The following is an 8823-nucleotide window of genomic DNA, read 5'->3' as shown; positions in this document are numbered from 1 at the left end:
TTCGTTGCAGGGAGAAAGGCCATTTCAAGCGGGAATGCAAAGGAAGAGAGGCTAGCGGAGCACAAAATCCATTTGGGAAAGATGACTACTACCGCAAAGCTATCTATCAGCAAGTCGGTCGATCCCAAGAACCTCAAACAGCTCACGGAGGAAAGATAGAAGATCCGAAAAGAGCATGTTTGGTAGATTTCAGCTGGAGTGATTTCATATCATCTGAAGCCACAGCCGCACGCATTGTTGATCAAGATGATGAGAAACTACCAGAAGGTTTTAGTTGGGATATGTTTGTTGATGAGAATGGAGATTATAAAGCTTTCATTGCAAAGATCGTCCGAGAGCCAAATTTGTTTGCTACTTGGATGAGATTTATTGGAGAGAATGTATCAAGTGGAGATGAAAAATCTGTGTCATCTGATGAAAGTTCAGATGGTGTTGATGATAAAATTTCTGAAAGATCTAGAGAAATTTCAACAGATTCAGATGAAAATGTTGAATATGCAGTTAGTTCTGATGAGAGTGTTCAGAATGAGATTGGTTCAGAAAAGGCTGTTGTTTTTGATAAATCACCAACTGTTTCTGATTTATCTGATAATGAGTCTGAAAAATCTGTTCACTTTGATCAATCACCAGTTCACAACAGCAGTGATGATGAGGGAGAAAAACTTATAAATGTTGCTAAAACTCATCTTTCTCCTAAAAGTTTTCATGTTTATTTTGCAGATTGCATGGAGAAACTGAAGGGAAAACGAGCTGCTAAAGAACAACAAACTGAATCTGAAGGCGATGAAACTGAATCTGAAGGCGATGTTCAAAATGCTGAGAATGTTGCTGAGAAGATTACTAAGGTTGTTATTGAAGTAGAAAAGGTGGTTGAAGTGGAAAAGGTGATTGAAGTTGTTAAAACAATCGAAGTTGAGAAGATTATTGAAGTTATCAAGCCGTGCGAGAAGTGCTTGGAAGATTGCAAGAACTGTGCAGCTAAAGACGACATCATATCTGAGTATGAAAAGAAGAAGGAGCAGTTATTGTTCAACCTCAATTATGTGAAGGAATCGTACGACGTGTTGAACAGAACAGTAACTGGTCTTCAAACAACAAACTCAGAGAGAGAACAAGCGCTTACCATGATGAATGCTACTTTGATGTCGAAACAAAAGGCAATAAATTTTTACATTGAAGAGAGTGCCAAATGGAAGCAGGAGTTGGAAATCGAAAAGATAGAGAATGAGAGAATTAGGAGGTTGTTGTTAAGCTACACTACTTCTGATTATCTTATTGATCGTGTTTATCCAACTGTTGCAGGTTTAGAAGCTTTTCAAGATGAGAAGCAAAAGAAGAAGAATGACTGTGGTAAGAAAACGACTGTTAGTTATAACAAGTGTCCACCTCCAATTTGGGATGGGTATTCTCCTAGGAAACCAAATGAGGAGCAATTGGAGAAAGCAGTCAATATTCAGTTAAAAACCGACACAACTGACGTTTTACCAGACAATATTGATGTCACGTTTACCTCGTCTGATACTGATCATGAGTCTGAGTTAATTAAAAAGGTGGTCGATCAGGTGTTGGATACTGATGAGGAGTCCGAGTCGAAATCTGAGTCTGAAGGGTCAAAGTCGTCAGTCAAAAGTTCAAATTCGTCGGTTAAACGGTCTTATAGTTTAGAATTTTTGCTTTCACAGTCAAATTTGAATGATGAATCATTCGAAGTTGTTTATACTTTAAAAGGTTCGGACAAATTATATTACAATAAAGAGATCCCTATAATGAGTATTAAAACGGAACTAATAAACAAAACTTTCAAACTAACAGAAATCAATATTTCAGAATTAAAAGGTTTGAAAAGTTTTGAAAAACCTAAAAAATATACTTCTAGAGATCAGCAGCGTTTAAATAAGAAAAAGGGCAACAATTCTGGTTCTGGTTTTCAAAAGAAACCTAACCAAAATCGTAGCTACAAAAAGAAAGGTCTTGGTTTTATTCCACCAGAAAACCATAAAAATGATAAAAATTCTAAAACAAAAACTGAATTTGTGTCAGGTGGAAGTTCGGATGAAGAACAGAAGAAACCGTTCTGGAAACAGTCAAACCAGGAGTTTCTTGCTGAAAGAAAGAGAAATGGAACTGAAGTGTTTTATCAAAGAGAGACTCGTACCTGTTACAGATGCAATGAAATCGGTCACATTGCATGGAACTGTACACGGAATGCCAAAACAAAACAGGGAGTGTCTCAGAAGTTGAAAGAGAAAGTTGTTGATGTTGAACCACCGACTGAAAAACTTAGAATGTTTGAGAATTCAAAATTCGAGGTTGGTGAATGTTCACAAAAGAACAAGTATGAGAAGAAAGGAAAAGACAACCAGGTGTGGGTTGCGAAGAAAGATGATGTGATTGTTGACGATGAATCTGGTTCCACAAAGCCAGAAGAGCCACAAGTTGAGAAAAAGATCTTAGTGAATGATGAGGAGTTTCCATCATTGAAGTTTGAGGAAGTAAAGAAGAAAGTGGGAAAAACTGAGATTTCAAATCAGTTCTACAAAGAAAAGAATGATTTTGATGTCGAGAAAACATTCAACGGGAATGTTAAGAAGATATTTGGGAAAATGTTGAGTGGGAGAGCAAAGGGGGTCAAAGATTTTTACGCCACGAAAAAGGCTACATATAACCCGACTGCTCAGGAGTTGAAATCCATCAAGTCTGAGAAGACTTGGATGGATGTTTGTTTTCCATGATAGTCTTAGGACTACGCCGAAGATCCCAAGTTTATATCGTGGATCATGAATCGGCATCCTTCTAGTATTTGAGAAGTTTGAATATTTGTGTTTAATGCTTAAATGTTTTTGTTTACAGGTTGAAGGACTATGCCGGAGCTTCCAAGGTGGGTAATTGCGAAGCAGGAATTGGCATTTTGGTTGAAAAAGGGTAATGTAGAGGTCACATTCCTACAGGTGGTAACCATTGTATCTACAAGTGGTAATCTTGATCCCACAAGTGGTATTTGTGGTTAAGTTTTTGAGATGCTTGGATACTGTGAAGTGATTACATTTACAAGTGGTACAGGAAAATATTGAATGCAAATGGTAAATCAGGGACATTAATTTGTACTTGATTTACTATTCATGACAAAAGATAGACAAGATGATGAACCACATCCCCGTTTTTAAAAGATAGACCTACAAGTGGTTGCTATCAACACAAATTTATTTTCCGGAAAAATCATTTCGATTAAAACAAACTTAAGTGTTTTGAAATCTAAATGAGAAAATGATTTGTGATAGGGGGAGTTCAGATTGTTTATGCCTAGTGAATGGCGATTTGATGTGATTCAGTGTCAGTTGTCAAGTTTCTGTATAGTTTGTTTTACTTTGTATGTTTCTAGTAGGTAAAAATTTAGAAGTTTTCAAATTTTCTTTAAAATGTGTTTGCATTTTAGGGGGAGTAGGGAAATTTCAGAAAATCCAAAAACATTTGAAAATTTGAAAAAGTCAAAAACATGATAAAATTCAAAAATGAGTTTTGTTGCGAAAAAGAGGAAATGATAGTACATCAGTGGACTATCACGGCACGCTAAAGAAATGTAAAGTTAAAAAGTGTTAAACGATATTACTGCGGATGTGTCAGTAGATTTTCGCACATTTAGTAAATTGAAACGAGATATAAACCTAAATCAAACTTGCTTAATTCGTGGGTAACTATTCTTGAATATATGGGTAACCCCCGAAATCTTGTTTGAAAGGTCCCGTATTCTGAGATACTAGGTCTTTATACTCAGTGATATCTGGGGTATTATCCCGGGACTTCTGCTGTATGGAAGTACTGACCTAGTCCCCGGATAATACTTTCTGCTAAAGCTTTGAAACATAAGCTTCGCCCTCAGCATGCTGATGAAACAATAAAATTGATAGTCGCTGCTGTTGTAATGCAAAAAGATCCTCTAAAGGGGACCCACCAAAAGTCGAGCCGTCATCTCTCTGCTGAACGGAAGTTCTGACCTGAGCTCTCACGGTTTCGCATCTACCCTTTACAGATATCATCTGTGGTATACTCACCTGTAAGACTGAATATTTCGGATCTGGATACGGGAGTATATTCAAGTAGAGTGATACACAATTAAGTTTAAGTCTCTAAAACATTAATATCGTATCTCGAATCAATTGAAATTTGTGTTGAGAATTTAAGAGGACAAACATACTGACAATCTAGGTAAATTGTTTAAAGCTTAAAATGAAATCAAGCTTAACGGTGTTGTTGATTTGTCTCATAAACTGATATGATCCTCTTGCACAAACTCACAAAAATATTGTTTGTAAATAGTTATTTTCTGCATTTTAGTTTCTTTATTTCAAAATACAAAAAGATTTTAAGTGTGTTTTAGCATAAATTTTGAAAAAGTCAAAAAGATTTTCGACAACCGATGTTGTATAGCTGATTTTCAAAATTCCGAGTGCTAAACATGATGAGCAATGCTTGAGAGGGAGTATTTGTATGAAATAAAATGTTTTTCATAATCTAACCTTTTCAAGTGGTTCATCACAATCTGTGTATGTTTTGAATGAGAATCTGGATTGGTTCAAGTTCATATGTTTGATAAATATATGTGAAAGAAATTTACTCTGAGGTAGAGTTTTTGCAGGAAAGCCAGACGTCGATCCTGAAGATGTTGCTGAAGATCAAAGGAATGCCAGCAAATCGAGAGGGGGAGTCTGAAGATAGAGAGAGAGAAGCCCAAAGACTGATAAAGATTGAAGTCGTTGAAGACTCGACACTTTAGACTCGTCAACATCTGAGGGGGAGTCTGTTGGTGCAGTCATCTGTCAACTTCGTCTTAGTGTCAAGTCTCGGTTACGGTGCGGATCTGATCGGGGATGACATCACGAGTGACATCACCTAGGTGACATCACAAGTGATGTCATCATTCAAATATGATAATATTGGCCGTTTAATGTCAAAAGTCACAAGAATTATATATGTTCACAACAAAAGACAAAAGATCAAAAGTGTTGACAAAGTTCTTGGTGACCGATGGTGTTGATTGGACCATTATGAGGTCCAATGAGGGGTTGCCAATCCAAGGCCCAATGAAAAAGGGTTCATGTGTTGTCAAAAGTCAACAGGGAAGATTAGATGAAGAGGATCGCGTTTATGGTCAATTATGTGGAACCGCCTTTACAACAGTAGGTGGAACCGCCTATTCGGAAACTGTTGGAACCGCCTTTTCGGCATGTTATTTGGAGCGGTTCCAAAGCTAGTATAAATAGGTCTCTTTGTCATTTCATTTGTAACGTGGTTCAGATTTGCTACCGAGGTGCTGCCGGTATTTCCTTGTACTGTAAACTTTGTAAAATCAATATACAAGAGGATTAAAGTGTGAATCTAGCTGTGTACGCATCTGTTTCTTTGTTTCCGCCTCTGAAACGGAGTTGAGCTCTTCCGAACGACTCGTTTAGGTCGAAGATCGATCCTACAAAACGGTTACCATATTTGAAACGTTGGAAAAGTCACTATTGCCCTTCAATTTTACATAAGGTCCTTCTAACTAAAACATAATTTACATTTTTATACCCTATTGATCTCAACCATTAGATCAAATATCCAATGGTTTAAAACACTTCTTACCCTTCTCACATTTTAGACACTTTTTACCATATCCCTACCCTATATATATATATATATATATATATATATATATATATATATATATATATATATATATATATATATAGGGGGCTGCTAGAATGAGAACCACCCCGAGTTGTAAGAACCGCGAGAACTACACCCCACGGAGCGCCGTTCGCCGCGATTTTTTTTTTACAAGTAGATGTGTGCATTATAAACACGGCCGTAAAAAATCACGGCGAACGGCGCTCCGTGGGGTGTACTTTTTTACACCTCAAGTTTGGTGTTTTTTAATTTTTTTTCTTTTTTCTTTTTTTTTTCACCAAACTTGAGGTGTAAAAAAGTACACCCCACGGAGCGCCGTTCGCCGTGATTTTTTACGGCCGTGTTTATAATGCACACATCTACTTGTAAAAAAAAAAATCGCGGCGAACGGCGCTACATGGGGTGTAGTTCTCGCGGTTCTTACAACTCGAGGTGGTTCTCATTCTAGCGGCTCCCTATATATATATATATATATATATATATATATATATATATAGTGGAGGGTTCAAATGAGAAGAAAAATTTTATAAGAATAAAAAGAATAAGTTTTAAACCAATAGAAATACTTCATTTTACTTCATTTAATATGTGTATTTAATGTTATTAATAAGGGCATACAGGTAAATTTCTAATTGTAACTAATTAGCTAACTAATTAAACTTGTAACTCACTTTTAAATAAAGTCTTTCAAAATAAAGTAATTTAAGGTGAAGGAAAATTTTCGACATGTGTAGGATAAATTTTAGTATATATGTGTAGGATAAATTGTTAAATGTGTATGATAAATTTAGATATGCGTAGGGTAAATTTCGGTAAGTGTAAAATATATGTAGGACATATTTTGAAATGTGTAGGGTAAAATGTTTTTTGCTTTATTAATAAGAGATAACATAATTAATGGGAGGAGTTATAAACTATTTAATATTTTACCATTATGCCCTTTCTTCTTTTTCTTCTCACATTAAATTTCTTCTCAAATGAATATATATATATATATATATGGAGGCCGGTTAACGTACAATACCTCTTATCCTACATTATGTACGCGATGCCCTCAGCCGTACGATCTTCAATCGATCAAACGCGAGCGAAACTAATTTAAATGATTAAATTAATCATTTTAATATATCTAAATCATACCAGGAAGGTTAAACGTCATTGCGAGGTCATAAATCTCTGTAATTGACCGATGATAGTTCAAAATCAAACCCTAAATCAAATTCAAAAACCTGAAAATCTTGTTCCCCAACCTCCCTTCGTTCCTTTTAGTGCGATATTGATAATAAGAACTACTAATTTGGGAGTTGTAAGGGTCAAACGGAAGAATACTGACAATGATCGACCAACAATCGAAGAAGATGAACAGTAACACACACACAGATTTTTCACATGCGATATTCAATTTTCCACATGCGATTCTACACACCCCATGCCATTTTTCACATTACCCCATGCTAGCCATTTTTTCACATGCGATATTCAATTTTCCACATGCGATTCTACACACCCCATGCCGTTTTTCACATTACCCTATGCCATTTTTTCATATGTGATATTCAATTTTCCACATGCGATTCTACACACCCCATGCCATTTTTCACATTACCCCATGCCATTTTTTCACATGCGATATTCAATTTTCCACATGCGATTCTACACACCCCATGCTATTTTTCACATTACCCCATGCTAGCCATTTTTTCACATGCGATATTCAATCTTCCACATGCGATTCTACACACCCCATGCCATTTTTCACATTACCCCTTGCCATTTTTTCACATGCGATATTCAAATCTTCCCCATGCGATTTTGTCCATCTACACACCCCATGCCATTTTTCACAATACCCCATGCTAACCATTTTTTCACATGCGATATGTATTGAATTCGCACCAGATCTGCACCTGATCGAACGGCTGGGATGATCGCGTACGTATCGTACGATAAGCGCATTTGTATTTTACTCTTTACCTATATATATGTGTGTGTGTATATATATATATATATATATATAAATTGGACCAACATGCAATTCTTTTTTATCCAAATTTACCTGTTCTTTGAAAAATGGGTCATGATGGTCACCTTATGATTAAAGTGAGACCTTTTTGTGTTTATATTTTCTTTAATATTCTTGTATTTTTAAGTATCTTCGTAAAATAAGTTTTTGCTCATTGTGATAATTTATCTTGTATTCTCTTAGTTTCAAGAAAATTTGTTTATTTTTCAATATTAATTAGGTCTTTTTATATTATGTTATTTTTTAGTATCATATATATTTTTTACTATTTAAAAAATTATAGGGTGAGGGATAAGAAATGATATAACTTAGGATGAATGGTGAAGGTGAGGGATGAGAGGAGGTGGTAATGTGACGTTAAAATAACAATGATGGATGAGAGATTCGTATAACACATAACCTGACATAATATTACATTTACATAAATTCTATACATATCTAACCCACATTTGACATCTTTTGAATGAACTTTCACATGATTTGTTACTTGATATCCTGCTTTATGAATTTTCAGATGCATTTAGATAATTTGTGAAAAACGAGTGAAGAAAAATTAAGTAAACCTTACACAAATAGCCAGAGCACAGTCATGTAAGGCTTTGCACGCTCGTGTCACCGAAAAGATAGTCTCAGAAGATCAACTCCATGCAACGTGCGCCCATGCCAACAAGAGTGCACGTCCGTGCCGACAAGAAAAGTATGGCCACGCTTGTGCTTGCACATATGCACGATCGTGTCAGCAACTCTAAAAAAGGTACAAGGGAGGGTACATTCGATAGTGGAAAGGCCTTTAAATATAGGGACCATCCCTCATTTCAAGCATCCAACACATTCTATTCTATTCCACTACACTCCATTTTACTATAGGGAAGACCTTTTAAGGCTCTTATCCTCCTCTAATCCATTCTATCACATGGAGGTCGTCTTCCTTAGATTCAAGAAGTGTAATCAACACCACACTTGGCTTTACTTGGTTCATGGAGTCATACCACGGTTAATCTACTAAGTGTTGATATCTATGTAATTGTCATTAATTATTAGCTATGTTTCTTGTATATCTTTGGTTTAGATGAAATTTGATGTTTATATTTATTTTTTGAAGATTATTTTAGTGACGTGTTCATACAATTCTTAAACAT

This window comes from Helianthus annuus, chromosome 5 (genome assembly GCF_002127325.2).
Source record: "Helianthus annuus cultivar XRQ/B chromosome 5, HanXRQr2.0-SUNRISE, whole genome shotgun sequence".
Taxonomy (NCBI): domain Eukaryota; kingdom Viridiplantae; phylum Streptophyta; class Magnoliopsida; order Asterales; family Asteraceae; genus Helianthus; species Helianthus annuus.
The sequence above is the reverse complement of the archived record's forward strand: the minus strand, read 5'-3'. Positions refer to the sequence as shown.